Genomic DNA, 24,008 nt, shown 5'->3' with positions numbered 1-24,008 from the left:
ATATTGTGTTAGAAGATGTGCATCTATAGATGCTGTATACCAAATGTGGTGCCGGTCGGTCCCTTGTCCTGTAGAATAATACATTTTAAAGTAGTCAACATCATTAATAATCCAAAATACGTCAAAAAGTGTATTTCATGATCTGTTTTATGTTCAGTTCTGATATTTGGCAAGCGTGGCAAGGAGTACAGAAGTAGCTCATCCTAGGGTGATGTGCCCAATGTGTCCTGATGGTGCAAAGTTGGCCCACATCTTGAACCCTGGCAATGCTGCTTGCAGCTATATTTATTTATGTAATTTGTATTCAGAACAATGTTTGCCCAACAAATGTAAAGGAAGTCTCACCACAACATTGTAATTGATGGGTTGTATTGAAGGGAACTGGCCAGTAGCCTGACTCCATTCACCGTCATCTTGTTGTTTATGAACCTGAGGAAACATATTTCCATTCTCATTTCTCCATAGGACTGGAGGCAACCAATGAAAGCACATTGGAACAATGTAGAATATTTATGTTCCAGTACCGAATTTCTAAGTTCAAGTGTATAGTTAAATTTGTACCTCAAACTTTTAGAACTTTTGTGTTGTCCATCTTCTGAAACTATTGTTTTTTCACATTTGACAGCTTGGTTTACACGCATGGTCGTTTTAATTGTAGATACATTCTAGAATATGATTGACAGTTTGAAATTAATTGAATTTGTTTCTTCTTACCAGAGTTGATGTATTGATGTACTGGACCTTATGACATCAGCAAAATCTGCTGCATTATCGTCTGTCAACTCATTTTCATGCAACCTATGAATCAGGGATTCAATGCGAAGACAATTTCACATAAAACCTTCTTCAAGAATTCTCTCAGATCGTCTTTTCTCTACTCCACTTTGTTTTTTTTTGTGTGATAATTTTAGTACTTTATTTTGTTCGCGTAGAGAAGAGTATTTTCTTACCAGAGACACTTGAGAACCGTGTTCTCTTTGAGTGCAGCAGCCAGACTTCTCCCTCCAATGAATGTTATTCCATTGGCGGCAAGGCTTTATGAGAAATCAATTAATGTTCATATTTCGTATTATTATTACTCAACACAATTACCTTTGACCAGACTGCTAGTACAGTACCATGAATGATTCAGGTAGACGTCTATCTTTGCTATTACCATACTAATACCATGTCAAATACGCATAGCTACAGTGAGGTCCAAAATTATTGGCACCCTTGATAAAGTTGAGCAAAGAAGAGCTCTTTGGCCACGCCCACTAGTGGTGGGTTTGGCGTTGAATTAAGGATGCATAAGCAGAAAAGAACCCCATACATACTGTAAAATATAATGGTGGATCTTTGATGTTATGGGGCTATTTAGCTTCCACTGGTTCTGGGGCCCTTTGCTAAAGTCAACGGCATCATTAACTTTACCCAGAGAAAAGTTTCCTCTGCCAAGATGCTTAAAATTGACCACAGCAAGACAATAACCCCGGTCACTAATCAAAATCCACAACAAAAAAAATAAAAATTTGGACCACAACATCAACATGTTGCAATGGCCATCTCAGTCTTCGTACTTGAACCCCATTTGAAAACCTGTGGTTTGAATTGAAGACGGCCAGTCCGTAAGCGCAGACAAAGAATATCAAAGATGTGGAAAGATTCTGTATGGAGGAATGTTCTAAGATCCCTTCCAATGTGATCAAACATTTTTAGAAAAAGGTTCAGGAGCGGGGATCACGTGACCCTTGGCTCCGCACAAGTAGTTTCCAATTCCTAATCTTACCTCCATTCCAAGTTCACACTCATTTAGCTTTAGTAAGAAAAAGTCATGGCGGCTACAAAAAGCGACACTACAGGTGACATTTTTACCCGGACTCGAGTATTAGCGACGGAAAAAGCCTCCAAGAAGAAGCTAGCTTCAGAAAAAACTAGCGCCATTAGCCAGGAGCAAGAGAACCCGCTCCCCCACGAGGCACAACGAATGCCAACCTCGCACTCTGTCGAAGACATCCTCTCTGAGTTGAGATCCCAACGTACAGAACTAAACACCAAATTAGATGCCATTAACTCTCAGCTCAGTGCGATAGGGGGCAAGGTGACAATCCTGGAAAACGCATTGCCTGACATCAACAACAAGATAACCATAAACGCGGGGCGCCTGGACGAGGCAGAGGGGCGAATCCTATCCATGGAAAACTTATTGACAGATGCCATGGAAACAATAGCATATGCTAAAAAAGAAAATCGAGCATCTGGAAGAGAAAACAGAGGACCTGGAAAACAGGGGGCGAAGGAATAATTGTGTTCTATTCAATCTGGGCGAAAAAGAAGAGGGAAACATGCCACTGATCCGCTACCTGCAAGACAAACTTCCCGAGTGGCTCCACCTGCCCACCGACAGGCCCATAGAACTCGAGAGAGCTCACCGAGCACTGAGGCCCCCACCAGCAGCCAGACAACCACCGCGCCCAATCACCATACGTTTCCTGAGATTCACCGACAAGGAACGAGTCCTACAGGCGGCGAAAAACAACACCATCACAGTGGGAAACGCCAAACTCGCTTTACACCAGGACCTGTCAGCTGGAATACGCCGAAAGCGCCGAGAGTTTGACGAAGTGAAGAAATACTCCATTGACCGAGGCATCTTCAGGGGATTCAAATACCCAAACGAGCTCAGGATTCTTCACCAAGGAGCCTTGCGACACTTCAAAACTCCCGAAGAGGCAAAACGTTTTTGAAAGACAATCCTGGCCAATGAGAAACAGACCAATGACTAAATGCGATTAATGCCATTACTAAAGGAGGTAAGACGACATATAGCCGATATGGGGGGGGGGGGGGAATAGATCCAACGGGATGTGTCGAGTTGTTTGGGAACTCGGCTGGGGTGTTCAGAGATTATTATTTTATGTACACCATTTATTTTCCTTTTATGTGAACGCAGCTGTAATTACTATCCACTTTTACCCAGCGATGACTTGCACTAAAGTTCGATTACTGCTCGATGACGATGACTAATACCTTAAATCTATTGACAGGGAACTGCCATGGTCTAGGGCATGCAATAAAACGGAAAAAGATACTATGTGCTCTAAAAAAGGAAAAAGCAGACATTGCGCTATTACAAGAAACACACCTCTGTGATGCTGAACATGCCAAACTCCGCAGAGCTTGGGTGGGACAGGTGGATTTCTCATCTTTCAAATCAAACAGTAGAGCCACACAGCCATACTTATCCATAAAAATTTTCCATTCATAATAGACAAAAACATATCTGATCCGGAGGGGAGATTTATTTTGATAACTGGGTCACTATATGGTCAACCAATTACTATATTAAACATATACGCCCCTAACACAGATACTCCTGCCTTCATGTCAAAAATTATAACACTGTTCAATGAGCATTGTGTCTCCTTTGGTGTGGTGGCCGGAGATTTTAATTGTACCCTTAACCCAACCCTAGACAAATCATCTCAAGTCCCCACCACAAATCCTAGATCTGCAAAGATGTTGAACTCTCTTACTAAAGAGATGGGGCTGATAGATATCTGGAGAGAGAATAATAGCTCATCTATGGACTATACATACTACTCTAATGTCCATAACACCTACTCCCGTATAGATTACATTTTTATCCCAAAGAGTTTCATAAATTCAGCCACTTGTACAATCGGACCCATAGCACTTTCAGATCACGCCTTTGTCCACCTCCGCTTTGACCTCTGCAAAAACATCCCGAGGTCAAAGAGCTGGAAATTCAACACCTCCATGCTATCAAATGACGAGTTCCATACATTAGTAACTACATGGATAGACAACTACACACAAGACAATAAAGATTCCCCTGTTTCTCCGGCCACAATGTGGGACGCTGCTAAAGCCACACTAAGAGGTCATCTAATTGCATATGCTTCCTCTAAGAAAAAGCAATGGAAGCACACAGGCTAGATCTTGAGAGGGAGCTGGAATGCTGTGAAAAAATACATAAACAATCCCTAGACAGCACTTCCTGGAGTCATCTTAAAGCAGCCAAAGCCAAACTGAATTTGGACTACACTCGGGAGATAAAAAAAGTTTTCTTTACTAAACAGAAATACCATGAGTATAGCAATAGGCCCAGTAGATTGCTTGCTTACCAATTAAAAAAGGAGCAGTCAGAGCGTACAATCATGGCTATCCGAACAGCAGAGGACGAGGTCACATATGACCCAAAAAAGATCAATTTAACTTTTCATGATTTTTACTGCAAACTATATACCTCTGAGAGAAAACACACGGAGGCAGAACTCCACTCTTTCCTAGAGGGAATCTCGCTACCTAAACTATCAGAGACCGACCAGGAAGATCTCAACTCCCCCTCACTCCTGAGGAGATCCTGGAGGCAATTACCTCCATGCCACCTAATAAGTCCCCAGGCCCAGATGGATTCCCCAGAGAGTTCTATAAAGCTTTTTGGCCCCAGCTCAGCCCTATCTTCATGCCAATGCTGGAGGATTTTTGCAAAACCGAGATTCTCCCAGACTCAATGCACACAGCTCGCATTACAGTGTTGCTAAAAAAGGACAAGGACCCCCTATCCTGCTCGTCCTTCCGGCCCATAAGCTTGTTGGATTTCGACTATAAAATAATTACCAAATTGCTCGCCATAAGACTAAACACTCTTCTTCCCAAAATAATAAAAGCGGACCAAACTGGATTTATTAGAGACAGATACTCTTCTGATAACATTCGCCGTCTTTTTGATATTATTGATCAAGTAAACGCACAAAAGACCCCTGTCCTGCTGGCTTCACTGGATGCTGAGAAGGCGTTTGACAGGATGGAGTGGAGCTTTCTGTTTTCAGTCTTAGAAAAGTTCAATATGGGCCCAAATTTTATTAAATGGATCAAATCACTATACTCTCATCCAAATGCCATGGTGACTACTAATGGACTGAACTCTGACAGATTCCCTCTGGAACGGGGCATAAGACAAGGGTGCTCGCTGTCCCCGCTGCTCTACTTGTTGGGGGCGGAGCCTCTGGCAGAGCTGATAAGGAGCAATCCAAGTATTATGGGTGTTTCTGCAGGTGGCCTGCAGCACAAGATTTCGCTTTACGCGGATGATGTCTTGCTCTACATATCCAACCCTGAGAAATCCCTCCCTCTCATTTTAGACACAATTGCTCAGTATGGCAAGTTCTCAGGTTATAAGATCAATTTTAATAAATCCACTGTCTGCCCTCTCAATATTACACTCACCAGCTCTATGAAGACACTTTGTCCTTTCCAATGGAAAACACAGGGGTTTCAATACCTCGGGATCTTCATAACACCAGATCTGAATAGCCTTTTTAAGGAAAATTATCTTCCACTCCTGGATCGAATCAAGAACGATCTCCAAACCTGGATCTCCCTCCCAATTAGCTTAGTAGGAAGAATTAATGTAATCCGTATGAACGTCCTCCCTAGACTGAACTACTAATTTCAGATGCTCCCATGCTATCTCCCAGTTTCCTTCTTCAAAACAACTAACCAAAGCATCACCAAATTTATATGGGGCAATAAAAAACCTAGGATCAAGTTTTCCACTTTATCAAAACCCGAATCTAAAGGTGACCTTGCCCTTCCCTCCCTTCAATTGTACTACAGGTCTGCCCAAATCCGCAACATGCTAACATGGATCACAAACAGACAAGAGTCAACGTGGATTCAGATAGAAGCCCAATCCTGTGGTTCATTGCCCTTAAGCTCAATTATATTCATTAATAACTTTAGTGAAGTGGGCAACATAGCGAAATCCTTTGTGATTTACAGCACCCTACTAGCGTGGAGGGACTGTAAGAAATACCTGGGCATTTCCTCCCAAATATGTTCTCACTCGCCTATAGTAGGCAACCCAGACTTGCCAAAAGCCCTGAGGGATGCCAACTTTAATCTTTGGCATACTCTAGGAATCAGGACCTTTTCAGACCTATTTCATCAGAAAACCACTACACTGAAATCCTTTCAAGAGCTCTGCAGTGAATTCGATGTGCCAAGATCCTATTTTTAATATCTTCAAATTAGACATGTCATTTCCTCATTTACCTCCAAGAGGAGGTTTAGAACTCAGTTGAATGAAGTTGAAACCCTTCTTGTCACAGCACAATCCATTAAAGGCAAAATATCTTGCATCTATAGACTCCTTTCTGAGAAAGGAAGCTCCTCCTTTACTCCTTTGAAAATAATCTGGGAAAAGGACCTTGGTCTGACTATTAGTGATGAGTTATGGGCGGAGGGTTGCGAGAAGGTATACTGCTCCTCTACCAGTGTAAAAATGAAAGAATCTAATTACAAATTTTTGTACAAAATTTTATTATACTCCTTTGAGACTCCATAGAATGAAAACAGATATGTCTCCTAACTGTAAAAGATGTACCTCTGAATGTGGAACCTATATGCATGTATTTTGGAGCTGTAGGGAGATTGCCAGATTCTGGCAATCTGTACATACTGCTGCACAGAAAATACTAGAGGTACAGTTTGATATGACCCCATGTATCTATCTTCTTAATGCCCAGCAGGACTTTGTTCTTGATCCTGACAGAGAAAATTTGCTTATGACTATTACATACTTTGCTAAGAAATGTATTCTTCTATTGTGGGCCTCTAATACCCCTCCTACATTTAAAATGTGGATTGACCAGATTGTTGACTTCCTTCCTCTTGAAAAGCTCACTTATGACCTCCACAAGAGACAGCCCAAGTTTGATAGACTCTGGTCCCCACTATTCAACTATATTTCAAACTGGACAGAGTGAACGGGGTGACTAGGGAAATGCGCAGATACATGTTGTGTAAGGTACTGTAAAACCTAAAAACGAATTATTGGCCCATCGTCTCAGCGAATGCTTGAAATAGCTGATAAGAACCTTGATAGTGCTGCTGCAAGTGGTATGTTGTTTTGTTTGTGTGTGTGTTTTTATTTTAATTTAGTTTTTGAGTACGTGTGCGTATGTATGTGTGTATGTATGTATGTATGTATGTATGTATGTATGTATGTATGTATGTATGTATGTATGTATGTATGTATGTATGTATGTATGTATGTATGTATGTATGTATGTATGTATGTATGTATGTATGTATGTATGTATGTATGTATGTATGTATGTATGTATGTATGTGTGTATGTATGTATGTATGTATGTATGTATGTATGTATGTATGTATGTATGTATGTGTGTATGTATGTATGTATATACAGGTACCAAGGAAAATATATAGATTAAGAAAAATAAATGCTTTTATTTGACTTTATCATTCATTTTAATTGTATTTTAATTTTCTCAAATGTATTATTATTTTTTTACTTTTTATTTTTTTAAAGCCTGTCACATCTGTGAATGTGGAATGTGTTTTGTTGGTTGATTGAAAAACAAGAACTTAATAAAACTTTAAATTGAAAAAAAAAAGAAAAAGGTTCAGTGCCATTACCCTCGTAAGTTGAGGTATTGAAAGGTATTGAAAGGTATTGAAAGGTATTGAAAGATATTGAAAGGTATTGAAAGATATTGAAAGATATTGAAAGGTATTGAAAGATATTGAAAGGTATTGAAAGATATTGAAAGGTATTGAAAGATATTGAAAGGTATTGAAAGGTATTGAAAGATATTGAAAGGTATTGAAAGGTATTGAAAGGTATTGAAAGATATTGAAAGGTATTGAAAGGTATTGAAAGGTATTGAAAGGTATTGAAAGATATTGAAAGGTATTGAAAGATATTGAAAGGTATTGAAAGATATTGAAAGATATTGATTATATGTCAATTATTTTTACCACTATCTTTTTTTAGTATTTTTTCATTACTTATTAAACAAAATATCTTTCCCTGAGATTATTATTATGAAATAATATAATTCCCCCCCCCCCCCCCCCAAAAAAATGAGCCTACAATATAGTATTTAGTATATATAGTATATATATAGTATTTGTATGATTTATTTTATACAGTGTTTTTTGCTCATCTTTATTTATTTATTTATTTATTTTTATTTCACCTTTATTTAACCAGGTAAGCAAGTTGAGAACAAGTTCTCATTTACAATTGCGAATTTATCAAGGGTGCCAGTGATTATGGACCTGACTGTATGTCTAAAACCCTTCACATTTTCACATGCTGCTTTAAAAAAGAACGGTTACATCAGGGGCCTATATTTATTGATCTTCTTAGTGATGAGAATTATTCTCTGAAAGTCATGCAGACACATAATATTCCGTACATTATGTTGATTAGCTGAAAAATGTCAATTGAAATCTATTAGACTTTTCATTCATTCATCTCAAACCATTTACAAACAGGATGGGATCCAAGTGAAAATGTTCATCTAACCTCACAGCTGACAAATTGGGATGGTTCCTTATGGCCTCTGCAAAGTGTTTAGCGCCTTCATCTCCAATTTTGTTACCCCACATGCTGTAGCCGAGAATAAAGGCACAAAAAAAAAACAGAAATATGCATCAACTCTTTTAAAATCCCATACAGTGCATTCGGAAAAGTATTCACACTTTGAATTTTTTGTTGTTGTAGTATTTCATTATTTTTTATATATTTTTTAAATATATTTTGCATCAATTAAAAAAAAAACTGTTTTTGCTTTGTTATTATGGGGTATTGGGTGTAGATTGAAGAGGGGAAAAAAACTATTGAATCCGTTTTAGAATAAGTCTGTAACGTAACAAAATGTGGAAAAAGTCAAGGGGTCTGAATAAATTCCGAAGGTACTGTGACTATGGGGTGAGCCCCTTATCAATAGAGAATCAACACTTAAGATGGAATCCGTACTTGGTGAAACTGCCACATCCTTTGGGATATTACAACAACAAAAATGCAATGATGTTTTACCACGTTGCCGGATACTCCTCTCCTCCATTTCAACTACCAAATAAAAACCAGAACAAAGGCGCTGTTTTATGTTATGTGGATTCCAGCTTTAACGATGGAATTGAGATTTTTCACAATACTTTGTTAGAGCTGCAAATCAGCAGTTGAATCAATAATTGTTTTGTCAAAAAAGTTGAGGGATGGGGCTAGAGAAATGTAAACACTCTGAAGTTCATAGAGCTATGGATACAAGGACATAACCATCAATGATATCAACATTATTGATATAACCATGGTGTGAGGCTGTGAAGTAATTGTTTACAATATCGCTTTGTTGAAAAAGCTTATATTTTGGGTTCTGATGGGGAAAGACAGTTGAACTAAACTCATGAGGCAGAGGAAGTTATATTCTTCAAGAATCAATAGGTAGGAATGTTTGAACTTCAAAAGAATGTTGGTACAAAAATAATCTAATCTGCAAATCATTATTTATAACAATAATAAATGTCACCCCACATAGTAGATGGTTTTGCTCCTTTGAATTGCATTAGCCAAGTACCTCCCTCCTTCACCGGTAATTCTGTTGTTTCCACGTCTAAAAATAAACACTTTTTTTTTTAAAGATAATTGTATCTGTGTAACATCATGGTGACACTTTTACAGTATGTTACATTGTTTATAGTTTATTTTACTTTTATTTAACAAGGCATGTCAGTTAAGAAAGAAATTCTTATTTACAATGACAGCCTACCCCGGCCAAATCCGGACGACGCTGGGCCAATTGTGAGCCACTCTATGGGACTCCCAATCACGGCCATTTGTAATATAGCCTGGAATCAAATCAGGGTCTGTAGTGACGCCTCTAGCACTGAGATGCAGTGTCTTAGACCACTGCACCCACCCGGGAGCCCAGTTTGAGTGCACAGTTTGAGAAGGCAACTTTAGAAGTTGCATTCTTGTATTAGCTTTATTCCAAAACTTAACAGGCAACATTTTTGTAGGTGCAAGAAAGCACTGTGCAAAGAGCCAAAAAAAACTATAAACCAATTTTTTTATCTTGCCGTTTGATTGAATTCAAACTTTTTGTCATCAATGTGCGTTTTGAAAGAGGCCACTGTTGATCTTTGAGCTCAATTTATCCTATTTCTACAATCACCTCCATAATTCCTTCATTGTTGAAGAAAAGTTTCAAATGAAATCAAACCGCGAGATTATAAAGAGGTTTACAGTATTTTTTTCCCTCTTTGCAAAGTGCTTTTGCACTTTGAAAACGACACCCAACGTCTCTTATAATCTTAATTTACCAAGCGACACCAATACAATTTATGGTAGTTACAGTAATGGTAAGTCTTTGACATTATTAACAAACAAAAAATGATATACATACGCAAGCGTTCGGAAATGGGGGCACTCTTCAATAATCCTTGCAATGTGTTTTGCTCCAATGTCAGTGATATGATTGGTGAAAAGTCTGGTAAGAATTGTTTTTTTTTTTTAATACAAGCAAATTAGTTACGATCAAAATGATTATCTCATGAAATGTGAAAAGTCAGGGGTCAATTGAATTGAGAATGGCCGATAAATTCTCATTTGATTCTAGAATTTGATTTCAAATTGTGAAAAGGATGCAGTTTTAAATGAAGGATTTATTTCCAGACAAAATTCTAGTTTCATGTCTCAGTTTAATTGATTTGAATGTAAAGGAATTCAATTCTACTTCCTTAAATTAAAATTCAATTCACATTCTGAATCCTGTGGAGTCAAATTTAAATGAATTAACTTGATTTTTTTTTAAATTTATTGCGCACAACCCTTAAACATTTATGTAATTGTTCTACTGCAACATGTCTGTACTCACGTGAGTCCTTTTAACAATTTGTACTTCAGAAATTAAATCTGTGAATATAGCCACACCCTCATCTCGGATTTGATTGTCACAAAGCCTGCATAGCATAATTACAAACCGTTAGGAAGTAGCAAACTATTGGGGAGCAATTGTTGTCATGCTTGACCAATCCAGAACAGAATGGGTCAGCCAGAAATAGTTTTATAATATTTCTGAAGTGATTACTCATCTTTACCTTAAGGTGGTCAGGTTACTGAACAATGGTGTTAGCTGTTGAATGCCATAGTCTGAAATGTTGTTGTTATCCAGGTTTAAACAGTAGAATTCCTTTTGATACTGCAGTACAAAGGCGAGCGCTCCACAGTCAACTGAGTCTATTTTACAGTATATGAGCTTAATGACCTGAGCAGAGAAGCCTTTGGCAGCCAACTTGGCCAGCTTGTCACTCCTTGTTTCAAAGATGTACCTTAGCATCCATAGCATGTCGTGTGTCAGTCGCACTGCAATCCCATCATCGATTTTGTCCAGGGGTACATTTCTGAAATTCAACTTCACATTATCTGAGAGAAAAGAAATGAGAAGCTCTTGTTTCTTTCTCAACAAAGGTTGAGACATTAAGGGCTCTTGAAGGTAATTGTTTCGTTTGGAAAGCAGATCGCACAAGAAGAGATTGGTGTAATGATGGTGCTCGTTGGTCTGAGATCTGCTCTTAGTTTGAGGTTTTGATCCCCTTCTCCATGACGAACGAAGAATGTGCTGACTCTGCAACTGTGGAAAGAATTGCACAATGCCTCTTGTACTCATCTGTTCTTCCAGCACAAGATGGAGAGCAGTGAGGAAAGACTGGAGAGTGAGATGCATGAACTGAAATGTTGCAGTTTTTCCATTGTCTGGCTGGTATTAAGATCCCCACCTTTAAGTCATTTTCTCCAATACCACAAGAGGATAAATGATCAAAGTTGAACACAAACTTTTCTTTCTCCATCCCGAGATGGGCCAACTTCGCAAAAGCTCTAAACTTCCAGCTGCCAGCCTCTGTGTATATGTTGAGATTTGAGCGGATAAAGAAAGCCCTGACCAGGACCATGAATATACTGGTTAGGGTCACACCACGATCCAAAGTTGTCAAGATCTCCACTGATTGACTGAAACTCTCAAAGACAATCCAGCAGAACAGAGGAATTAGGCAGAGGCTTTGGAGGAGGTGGTTAGAGTTTATTTGGACAGTAAGCAGCTTCTGATGCTCATTTCCTTTCAAATATTGGTCAGTGTACTTCTGCAACTGATCAATTGAGAAGCCTTTAGGATTACCCTCTTCGAACCAACATACTCAGGAATTTTGTGCCAGTTCGAGCTGTCACAACCTTCTGCGACCCATTGAGTAACTTCCCACTGAGTAGGCTCTTGATCAACACTAGTGGATGTGCTGTCTCCTCAGGTGAGGAGATCTCATAGTCGGTTCCCTGATCGAAATTACTGTTGATCTCATCATATCCATCAAATGTGAAGATCACCATCTCTGGGTTCTTAAGGATGTATTCAACAACGTTGTTTCTCATATCTCCATCTGGGCATGTGTAGTTATGCTTGAAGATGAGATCCCAAAGAGAAACCTTTTCCGACTCTTGGAATGCACTGAACTGTCTGCAGGAAAATGCGAAGAGGAACCTTGCCCCTGTGTCCAGTTCACCTTTGGACCAGAGACTCTGTGACTGTTGAAGCCAGTCCCAGCATCGCCCGTGATGAAAGTGACCTGTGCTTTATCATTAAAAACTCCTTTTTGACTTAGTAGTTGATCCACACCTTCTATGTATCCTAATCTCTCGTTCTTGTCACTAAGCAGCTCCATTAAGGTGTCTGTGTACATCTGTTGCATTTGAACCTTCTCTCCCTGAGTGATAGTGGGGAGGAAATATGTTTGTTGTTTCAGTTGGTGCTGTAGCTTCTCACAGAACTGACAGACTGGAAGACAAAAATGTATTTTTCGTATTTAAAAAAATACAGTACTCTGTAACATATGGACTGGTAACAACATACTCTATATTTTAACGAAGTAAATAAATACTATTTTCCACTATTGATTGGCTAAATACGGCACCAATATTAAAGAATATGAGTGCAAGGATATGATTGTATAATCAAGTAAGTGAATGACCTTGTAATTGAATCAAACCAAAAACACAGAATTCATACCCGCCTCCTCTCTCTGCAGTGAATCAGCAAGTTCATTCTGATCCATGTTCCTCAGGATGTTCACAGTGGCCCTGAAAGCCCCCTCATTGAGGCTCACAAGTATGTTTTTGACAACTTCAAGGACACTCTGATTGTGCAGATCGTCTGTGAAGTTTGAAGGGTATTTCTTGTTCAGTTGGGTCATGAATTGACCCCACTCATCCTCTGCCAACTTCTCTAAAGGATTTTTGAGTGCCTGGTATGAGACAAGACATATTGCATGTTTAATAGGAAACCCACCCCCCCCAAAAAAGAAGCCTTTGGTGAACAAACACTCGCACTTGACTCCCCCCCTTTACAAGCTCGGACATTGCTAATAGCTACTTTACTGAGGGAAAATGTACTTAAATATGGTTGTCCCACCTAGCTGGGTAAGAGCATCTGCTAAATGACTAACACGTACATGCTATTTAAAAAAAAAGTTTTATCCAGCCAAGTCAGCTAATAACAACAAACTGGTCTAGGAACAGTGGGTTAACTGGTCTAGGAACAGTGGGTTAACTGGTCTAGGAACAGTGGGTTAACTGGTCTAGGAACAGTGGGTTAACTGATCTAGGAACAGTGGGTTAACTGGTCTAGGAACAGTGGGTTAACTGGTCTAGGAACAGTGGGTTAACTGGTCTAGGAACAGTGGGTTAACTGGTCTAGGAACAGTGGGTTAACTGGTCTAGGAACAGTGGGTTAACTGGTCTAGGAACAGTGGGTTAACTGGTCTAGGAACAGTGGGTTAACTGGTCTAGGAACAGTGGGTTAACTGGTCTAGGAACAGTGGGTTAACTGGTCTAGGAAAAGTGGGTTAACTGGCCTAGGAACAGTGGGTTAACTGGTCTAGGAACAGTGGGGTTAACTGGTCTAGGAACAGTGGGTTAACTGGTCTAGGAACAGTGGGTTAACTGGTCTAGGAACAGTGGGTTAACTGGTCTAGGAACAGTGGGTTAACTGGTCTAGGAAGTGGGTTAACTGGTCTAGGAACAGTGGGTTAACTGGTCTAGGAACAGTGGGTTAACTGGTCTAGGAACAGTGGGTTAACTGGTCTAGGAACAGTGGGTTAACTGGTCTAGGAACAGTGGGTTAACTGGTCTAGGAAAAGTGGGTTAACTGGTCTAGGAACAGTGGGTTAACTGGTCTAGGAACAGTGGGTTAACTGGTCTAGGAACAGTGGGTTAACTGGTCTAGGAACAGTTGGTTAACTGGTCTAGGAACAGTTGGTTAACTGGTCTAGGAACAGTGGGTTAACTGGTCTAGGAACCGTGGGTTAACTGGTCTAGGAACCGTGGGTTAACTGGACTAGGAACAGTGGGTTAACTGGTCTAGGAACAGTGGGTTAACTGGTCTAGGAACAGTGGGTTAACTGGTCTAGGAACAGTGGGTTAACTGGTCTAGGAACAGTGGGTTAACTGGTCTAGGAACAGTGGGTTAACTGGTCTAGGAACAGTGGGTTAACTGGTCTAGGAACAGTGGGTTAACTGGTCTGGGAACAGTGGGTTAACTGGTCTAGGAACAGTGGGTTAACTGGTCTAGGAACAGTGGGTTAACCGGTCTAGGAACAGTGGGTTAACTGGTCTAGGAACAGTGGGTTAACTAGTCTAGGAACAGTGGGTTAACTGGCCTAGGAACAGTGGGTTAACTGGTCTAGGAACAGTGGGTTAACTAGTCTAGGAACAGTGGGTTAACTGGTCTAGGAACAGTGGGCTAACTAGTCTAGGAACAGTGGGATAACTGGTCTAGGAACTGTGGGTTAACTGGTCTAGGAACAGTGGGTTAACTAGTCTAGGAACAGTGGGTTAACTAGTCTAGGAACAGTGGGTTAACTAGTCTAGGAACTGTGGGTTAACTGGCCCAGGAACAGTGGGTTAACTGGTCTAGGAACAGTGGGTTAACTGGTCTAGGAACAGTGGGTTAACTGGTCTAGGAACAGTGGGCTAACTGGTCTAGGAACAGTGGGTTAACTGGCCCAGGAACAGTGGGTTAACTGGTCTAGGAACAGTGGGTTAACTGGTCTAGGAACAGTGGGTTAACTGGTCTAGGAACAGGGGGTTAACTAGTCTAGGAACAGTGGGTTAACTGGTCTGGGAACAGTGGGTTAACTGGTCTAGGAACAGTGGGTTAACTGGCCTAGGAACAGTGGGTTAACTGGTCTAGGAACAGTGGGTTAACTGGTCTAGGAACAGTGGGATAACTGGTCTGGGAACAGTGGGTTAACTGTTCTAGGAACAGTGGGTTAACTGGTCTAGGAACAGTGGGTTAACTGGTCTAGGAACAGTGGGTTAACTGGTCTAGGAACAGTGGGTTAACTGGTCTGGGAACAGTGGGTTAACTGGTTAACTAGTCTAGGAACAGTGGGTTAACTGGTCTAGGAACAGTGGGTTAACTGGTCTAGGAACAGTGGGTTAACTGGTCTAGGAACAGTGGGTTAACTGGTCTAGGAACAGTGGGTTAACTGGTCTAGGAACAGTAGGTTAACTGGTCTGGGAACAGTGGGTTAACTGGTCTAGGAACAGTGGGTTAACTGGTCTAGGAACAGTGGGTTAACTGGTCTAGGAACAGTGGGTTAACTGGTCTAGGAACAGTGGGTTAACTGGTCTAGGAACAGTGGGTTAACTGGTCTAGGAACAGTGGGTTAACTAGTCTAGGAACAGTGGGTTAACTGGTCTAGGAACAGTGGGTTAACTAGTCAAGGAACAGTGGGTTAACTGGTCTAGGAACAGTGGGTTAACTGGTCTAGGAACAGTGGGTTAACTAGTCTGGGAACAGTGGGTTAACTGGTCTGGGAACAGTGGGTTAACTGGTCTGGGAACAGTGGGTTAACTGGTCTAGGAACAGTGGGTTAACTGGTCTAGGAACAGTGGGTTAACTGGTCTAGGAACAGTGGGTTAACTGGTCTAGGAACAGTGGGTTAACTGGTCTAGGAACAGTGGGTTAACTGGTCTAGGAACAGTGGGTTAACTGGTCTGGGAACAGTGGGTTAACTGGTCTAGGAACAGTGGGTTAACTGGTCTGGGAACAGTGGGTTAACTGGTCTGGGAACAGTGGGTTAACTTTTCTAGGAACAGTGGGTTAACTGGTCTAGGAACAGTGGGTTAACTAGTCAAGGAACAGTGGGTTAACTGGTCTAGGAACAATGGGTTAACTGGTCTAGGAACAGTGGGTTAACTGGTCTAGGAACAGTGGGTTAACTGGCCCAGGAACAGTGGGTTAACTAGTCTAGGAACAGTGGGTTAACTGGTCTAGGAACAGTGGGTTAACTAGTCTAGGAACAGTGGGTTAACTAGTCTAGGAACAGTGGGTTAACTAGTCTAGGAACAGTGGGTTAACTGGCCCAGGAACAGTGGGTTAACTGGTCTAGGAACAGTGGGTTAACTGGTCTAGGAACAGTGGGTTAACTGGTCTAGGAACAGTGGGTTAACTGGCCTAGGAACAGTGGGTTAACTGGTCTAGGAACAGTGGGTTAACTGGCCTAGGAACAGTGGGTTAACTGGCCTAGGAACAGTGGGTTAACTGGTCTAGGAACAGTGGGTTAACTGGCCTAGGAACAGTGGGTTAACTGGCCTAGGAACAGTGGGTTATCTGGTCTAGGAACAGTGGGTTAACTGCCTTGTTCAGGGGTAGAATGACAGATTTGGACCTTGTCAGTTCGGGGATTCAATCTTGTAACCTTTTGGTTACTAGTCCAATGCTCTAACCACTAGGCTACCTGCCGCCCCAAGATGTGTGGAAATGTATTAGCCAGAACAAAAATGTCCAATCAATCAGTTTAGCCAGACTAATCAATAACTATACTTAAAAAGTACGTGCAAACCTGGATTGGAATTTTGTGTGTCTTCTCAAATTGATTGTCTTCTGACCGCTGGAGGCTGTGTAAGACAGAGGCACATCAGGCTATTATCATTATTTGGTGATTCAAACTAGAGAAGCGTGTTTCTTACCTTGAATCATGAGGAAACTGCCCTGTGGAAGTTTTCTGGCCGGAACATTGAACTTTCACTTTTCACTGACAGACGGTCTGGTGATGTTGATCTGTCCTGCTGTGTACTGAAAAACAAAAACACACATAGACAATAGAAGTTGGACGGAAGTTTCTACGAGGTTATTTAGTGTGCTTTGGATGATAGTGTAACGCAGGTCAACTAATGTTGAATACTTATCGTTAACTAGTGAGATTCCAGTAACCAATCGTATTATATTATATTGTGATGTGTTTTAAAGTTGACAGCTATTACAATCTATTTTAGTTTTCATACGTCTATAAAATCCGTTTTGGTACACAGTTATATTTTAGATTACTTAATGAGAAATGGTGTATAGGTGTAAGGTGTAAGCAGAAGTACTTTCCATTTGTCCAGTCTAGTTTATTGTTTAGTTCATGTGAGCCTGGTGCTGTAGTTAAAGTTTAAAGTCCACAGTATTGTCCAGTCTAGTTTATTGTTTAGTTCACGTGAGCATGTAGTTAAAGTGTTTTATTTTCTTATTCGTGTAAGAGATTAAAGCTAAGAACTATATTAATGTTAATATGAAAGGTACTCATTGTATATATATTGTGTGAGATCCTGTTTGTAAGTCAGGTCAGATTTTTCAGAGTATGGATTCAGTTCCACCAAGGAACCCAAGACATCTGTAAGAAGATTTGTAGAAGAAAGATGTATTTTCCTTTCCCTTGGAGGACACTGAAATGCACCATACATTGCATTGGGACTGTCATATGCACATTTACACACCTTACAATGTTTATTGATATGTACAGTCACTCACATTTGATTTCCATCTCATAGTGGTTTATAAGTCAGTATTTTTTAATTGGGTTGTGTTTTTCTGTGGATTCATGTTTATTGTATTTGTATTGAACTTTGAGCATTGAAAGCTGAGATACCCTAGTAAACTATAAGCAGGACGGCAGGGTAGCCTAGTGGTTAGAGTGTAGAGGTGGCAGGGTAGCCTAGTGGTTAGAGCAGGGTAGCCTAGTGGTTAGAGTGTAGAGGTGGCAGGTAGCCTAGTGGTTAGAGTGTAGAGGAGGCAGGGTAGCCTAGTGGTTAGAGTGTAGAGGTGGCAGGGTAGCCTAGTGGTTAGAGTGTAGAGGTGGCAGGGTAGCCTAGTGGTTAGAGCAGGGTAGCCTAGTGGTTAGAGTGTAGAGGTGGCAGGTAGCCTAGTGGTTAGAGTGTAGAGGAGGCAGGGTAGCCTAGTGGTTAGAGTGGTTAGAGGAGGCAGGGTAGCCTAGTGGTTAGAGTGTAGAGGAGGCAGGGTAGCCTAGTGGTTAGAGTGTAGAGCAGGGGCGGCAGGGTAGCCTAGTGGTTAGAGTGTAGAGGTGGCAGGTAGCCAGGGTAGCCTAGTGGTTAGAGTGTGGAGGTGGCAGGGTAGCCTAGTGGTTAGAGTGTAGAGGCGGCAGGGTAGCCTAGTGGTTACAGCATTGGACTAGTAACCAGGGTAAAGGTTGCAAGTTCAAATCCCCGAGCTGACAAGGTACAAAATCTGTCGTTCTGCCCTTGAACAGGCAGTTAACCCACTGTTCCTAGGCCGTCATTGAAAATAAGAATTTGCTCTACCTGGGAGGCTTGCGTCCCAACTAGAGCTCTGGAAATGCAAATGCGCTACGCTAAATGCTAATAGTATTAGTTAAAACTCAAAAGTTCATTAAAATACACATGCAGGGTATCAAATTAAAGCTACACTCGTTGTGAATCCAGGCAACAAGTCAGATTTTTAAAATGCTTTTCGGCGACAGCATGAGAAGCTATTATCTGATAGCATGCACCAATACACTACAACAGAAAAGCACAGCAGGGGACGTAAACAAAATAATTAGCATTTCGGCGTTACACAAACCGCACAATAAAATAGAAAACAGTCATTACCTTTCACCATCTTCTTTGTTGGCACTCCTAGATGTCCCATAAACACGATTGGGTCTTTATTTCGATTAAATCGGGCCATATAAAGCCAAGATATCGTTATATGTAGACTGTGTGATAAACGAAAAAAACAGCGATTTCACAACGTAACGTCATTTTTAAAATTCAAAAGTAGACGATAAACTTTCACAAAACACTTCGAAATACGTTTGTAATGCTACTTTAGGTATTAGTAAACGTTAATAAGCGATAAAAATCATCCGTAGGCGATGTACATATCATTAGCTGTCGTCTTGGAAAAAATTTCAGGAGAGAGCTCTTCCGGAATGATCTGGGCGGAGACCGGAGGTACGTCGTGCCCCTCTTTCGGTTCAACCAAGAATCAAAGAGGATTAAATTCACAAGATACTCGACTGCATGGGGATGCTGTGGGAGTTGAATGCTCGGTCTTATCTAATTCGGCTCACTGTTAACAATTGCTGGAAGTGGCGCAAGGATATTTATTTCCATTTTCTGTGATCAGGTTTTCCTGCGCTTTCTGATGTAACGCACGTTATGTAATAGCCACAGTCGTGATTTAACCAGTTTTAAAAACGTCCGAGGGTTTCCTATACACACATTCTAACCATATGAACGTACTATATTCCTGGCATGAGTAGCAGGGCGCTGAAATGTTGCGCGATTTTTAACAAAATGTTCAAAAAAGTAGAGGGTAGGAGCAACTAGTTGCCTAGTAAAATAAAGGTAAAATAAAAATAAATAAATAAATTTGTGGGCGATATCTACGTTCATTGTACACATTTCACATATCAATATTTACTGAATGTGATTCTTAAAAAATTAAAAATAAAAATGTATTCACATAATTCAAGCCGGCATTCTTTTCCTAAATTATTCAGTCTTGCGTTCTTCATTTCTCCCTACTTCTCAAGTAAGCGAACCTAACTGGTCCAATTGAGTTTAAGCTTAAACATAGCATTTGTTACATTAGCATCAGCGATCTGGATTCCACTGGATACTCATGTTAGCATGCTAATAATGGCTCTCACTCACTAACTAGCTGCTCAATTGCTAGTTGCTTAAGCTAGCTTGTTTATCTGACCTTGAATCATGACGTTCATAGAAGTAGAACTGAAGTTCCTACAATCTAAAAAAAAAATCCACTTTTTATTTGCAGAATGAAATGTTGTTTTCTTATATTAAGTAGACAGTACCTCAGTACCTCCAGGCTCTGATCAGGCCCTACACCCAAACAAGGGCACTGCGTTCATCCACCTCTGGCCTGCTCGCCTCCCTACCACTGAGGAAGTACAGTTCCCGCTCAGCCCAGTCAAAACTGTTCGCTGCTCTGGCCCCCCAATGGTGGAACAAACTCCCTCACGACGCCAGGACAGCGGAGTCAATCACCACCTTCCGGAGACACCTGAAACCCCACCTCTTTAAGGAATACCTAGGATAGGATAAAGTAATCCCTCTCACCCCCCCTCCTCCCCCTGAAAAGATTTAGATGCACTACTGTTCCACTGGAGGTCATAAGGTGAATGCACCAATTTGTAAGTCGCTCTGGATAAGAGCGTCTGCTAAATGACTTAAATGTAAATGTAAATGTAGACAGTGAAACTAGACAGCGAATATAATCTGTCAATCATTGTACGAGTCTAAGACACATTAAAATGCAAATTAACGATATTCCACAACAAAATTAATGTAATAACTAACACAAATACATATTGAGTGTATTCTGCCTCTGATTCAACCCTGTGTAATATGATTGAAACGTAGTGAAACTACCAGGATATTTGTATCACCTTGAGTCAAGAAGGCACTTATCAGTGACGTCATTGGAGAAGACATCACTCTCCATTGACAACACACTGAATACTGGAGACACAGGTCTCTCAAGGTAGCCACTAGAGGGGAAAAAACATGAACACAGAACATTCTTATCAATTAATAACTTTGTAAAACTTCCGGTTTGGCTTTCAAAGGTGGTGGGAAGATAACATTGTACACTTCATTCATGGCGTAAAATATCTAAACTATGTACTGAATCAAATGTCTGGAATCCAAAAAAACATGATAATGAAAGAGTCAAACACAATGTTCTCTGACCTTTTAGTGTCCCGCTCTGAAATATCTGCATCATCTTCAGACAGACTAATTTTGAGGGAATATATCTCCTTAAGATCCTCAGAATTGTAGGATGACTTCTTCATTGAGGAAGACTCCATGTCTGGCCTCTGGTTCATATCAGTTGACCTGTAAGTCAATGTAATAATGTGCAAAAACAAAAAAAAGTATTCACACACCTTGATTTCTTCCCCCACATTTTCTTGTGACAATGTGGGATTAAAATGGACTTCATTGTCATTTTTTCCCCAATGATCGACACAAAACACTCTACTGTCAAAGTGGAATAAAAATGCAACTTTTATTTATTTATTAAATATAAAGCTGTAATATACAGTATCTTGATTAGAAAAGCATGCAATAAAATGCTAATTAATTACTTAAAAATTATACAATGTGATTTTCTGGATTTTTGTTTTTTCGATTCCGTCTCTCACAGTTGAAATGTACCTATGATAAAAATGACAGACCTCTACATGCTTTGTAAGTAGGAAAACCTGCAAAATCAGCAGTGTATCAAATACTTGTTCTCCCCACTGTATATAGAGTTGAAGTCTGAAGTTTACATACACTTAGGTTGGAGTCATTAAAACTAGTTTTTCAACCACTCCACAAATTTCATGTTAGCAAACTATAGTTTTGGCAAGTCGGTTAGGACATGTACTTTGTGCAGGACACAAGTCATTTTTTCCAACAACTGTTTATAGACAGATTATTTCACTTATAATTCACTGTTTCACAATTCCAGTGGGTCAGAAGTCAACATGCACTAAGTTGACTGTGCCTTTAAACAGCTTGGTAAATTCCAGAAAATTACGTCATGGATTTAGAAGCGAATGTGATGAATGTGATGAAGGAAACAAAAGCTGAACTAAATCCTTCTCTCCACTATTATTCTGACATTTCAAATTCTTAAAATAAAGTGGTGATTCTAACTGACCTAAACCAGGGAATTTTTACTTGCATTAAATGTCAGGAATTGTGAAAAACTGAGTTTAAATGTATTTGGCGAAGGGGTTTGTAAACTTCAGACTTCTCTGTATACTTCAGAGTATACAGAGGATATATACAGTATAGGTATACAGTACCAGTCAAAAGTTTGGACACACCTACTCATTCAAGAGTTTAGCTTATTTTAACTATTTATTAGAATAATAGTGAAGACATCGAAACTGTAAAATAACACATAGGGAATCATGTAGTAACCAAAAAAAGTCAAACAACAATCAAACAACTTCACCTGGAATCTTGACCTCTACAACGGTCCTACCTGTCATATAACAAATATGAATAATTATTATGCAACATATAGTATTACTGGGGTGTTTGATACTTACCTCTACACTGTAGATTTAAAGCATACAGTACAATACTGGTACACACAAGTATTTTACAGTATATATTGTATAGTATTACTGGGGTGTTTGATACTTACCTCTACACTGTAGATTTAAAGCATACAGTACAATACTGGTACAGCTAACAAGTATTTTACAGTATATATTGTATAGTATTACTGGGGTGTTTGATACTTACCTCTACACTGTAGATTTAAAGCATACAGTACAATACTGGTACAGCTAACAAGTATTTTACAGTATATATTGTATAGTATTACTGGGGTGTTTGATACTTACCTCTACACTGTAGATTTTTACAATACTGGTACAGCTAAAGTATTTTACAGTATATATTGTATAGTATTACTGGGGTGTTTGATACTTACCTCTACACTGTAGATTTAAAGCATACAGTACAATACTGGTACAGCTAACAAGTATTTTACAGTATATATTGTATAGTATTACTGGGGTGTTTGATACTTACCTCTACACTGTAGATTTAAAGCATACAGTACAATACTTACAGCTAACAAGTATTTTACAGTATATATTGTATAGTATTACTGGGGTGTTTGATACTTACCTCTACACTGTAGATTTAAAGCATACAGTACAATACTGGTACAGCTAACAAGTATTTTACAGTATATTTTACAGTATATATTGTATAGTATTACTGGGGTGTTTGATACTTACCTCTACACTGTAGATTTAAAGCATACAGTACAATACTGGTACAGCTAACAAGTATTTTACAGTATATATTGTATAGTATTACTGGGGTGTTTGATACTTACCTCTACACTGTAGATTTAAAGCATACAGTACAATACTGGTACAGCTAACAAGTATTTTACAGTATATATTGTATAGTATACTGGGGTGTTTGATACTTACCTCTACACTGTAGATTTAAAGCATACAGTACAATACTGGTACAGCTGTATTTTACAGTATATATTGTATAGTATTACTGGGGTGTTTGATACTTACCTCTACACTGTAGATTTAAAGCATACAGTACAATACTGGTACAGCTAACAAGTATTTTACAGTATATATTGTATAGTATTACTGGGGTGTTTGATACTTACCTCTACACTGTAGATTTAAAGCATACAGTACAATACTGGTACAGCTAACAAGTATTTTACAGTATATATTGTATAGTATTACTGGGGTGTTTGATACTTACCTCTACACTGTAGATTTGCATACAGTACAATACTTTAAAGTATTTTACAGTATATATTGTATAGTATTACTGGGGTGTTTGATACTTACCTCTACACTGTAGATTTAAAGCATACAGTACAATACTGGTACAGCTAACAAGTATTTTACAGTATATATTGTATAGTATTACTGGGGTGTTTGATACTTACCTCTACACTGTAGATTTAAAGCATACAGTACAATACTGGTACAGCTAACAAGTATTTTACAGTATATATTGTATAGTATTACTGGGGTGTTTGATACTTACCTCTACACTGATTTAAAGCATTTACTGGTACAGCTAACATTTTACAGTATTACAATACTGGTACAGTACAGCTAACAAGTATTTTACAGTATATATTGTATAGTATTACTGGGGTGTTTGATACTTACCTCTACACTGTAGATTTAAAGCATACAGTACAATACTGGTACAGCTAACAAGTATTTTACAGTATATATTGTATAGTATTACTGGGGTGTTTGATACTTACCTCTACACTGTAGATTTAAAGCATACAGTACAATACTGGTACAGCTAACAAGTATTTTACAGT

The 24,008-nt window shown here is 39.6% G+C and overlaps 1 pseudogene; it reads right to left on the bottom strand.

Moving 5' to 3' along the window:
• Window positions 1–330: 330 nt before the first annotated feature.
• Window positions 331–21,006, bottom strand: LOC135567703 (nucleotide-binding oligomerization domain-containing protein 1-like; annotated as a pseudogene).
• Between the last annotated feature and the right edge of the window lie 3,002 nt (window positions 21,007–24,008).

This window comes from Oncorhynchus nerka, unplaced genomic scaffold, assembly GCF_034236695.1.
Source record: "Oncorhynchus nerka isolate Pitt River unplaced genomic scaffold, Oner_Uvic_2.0 unplaced_scaffold_1845, whole genome shotgun sequence".
Taxonomy (NCBI): domain Eukaryota; kingdom Metazoa; phylum Chordata; class Actinopteri; order Salmoniformes; family Salmonidae; genus Oncorhynchus; species Oncorhynchus nerka.
The sequence above is the reverse complement of the archived record's forward strand: the minus strand, read 5'-3'. Positions and strand labels throughout refer to the sequence as shown.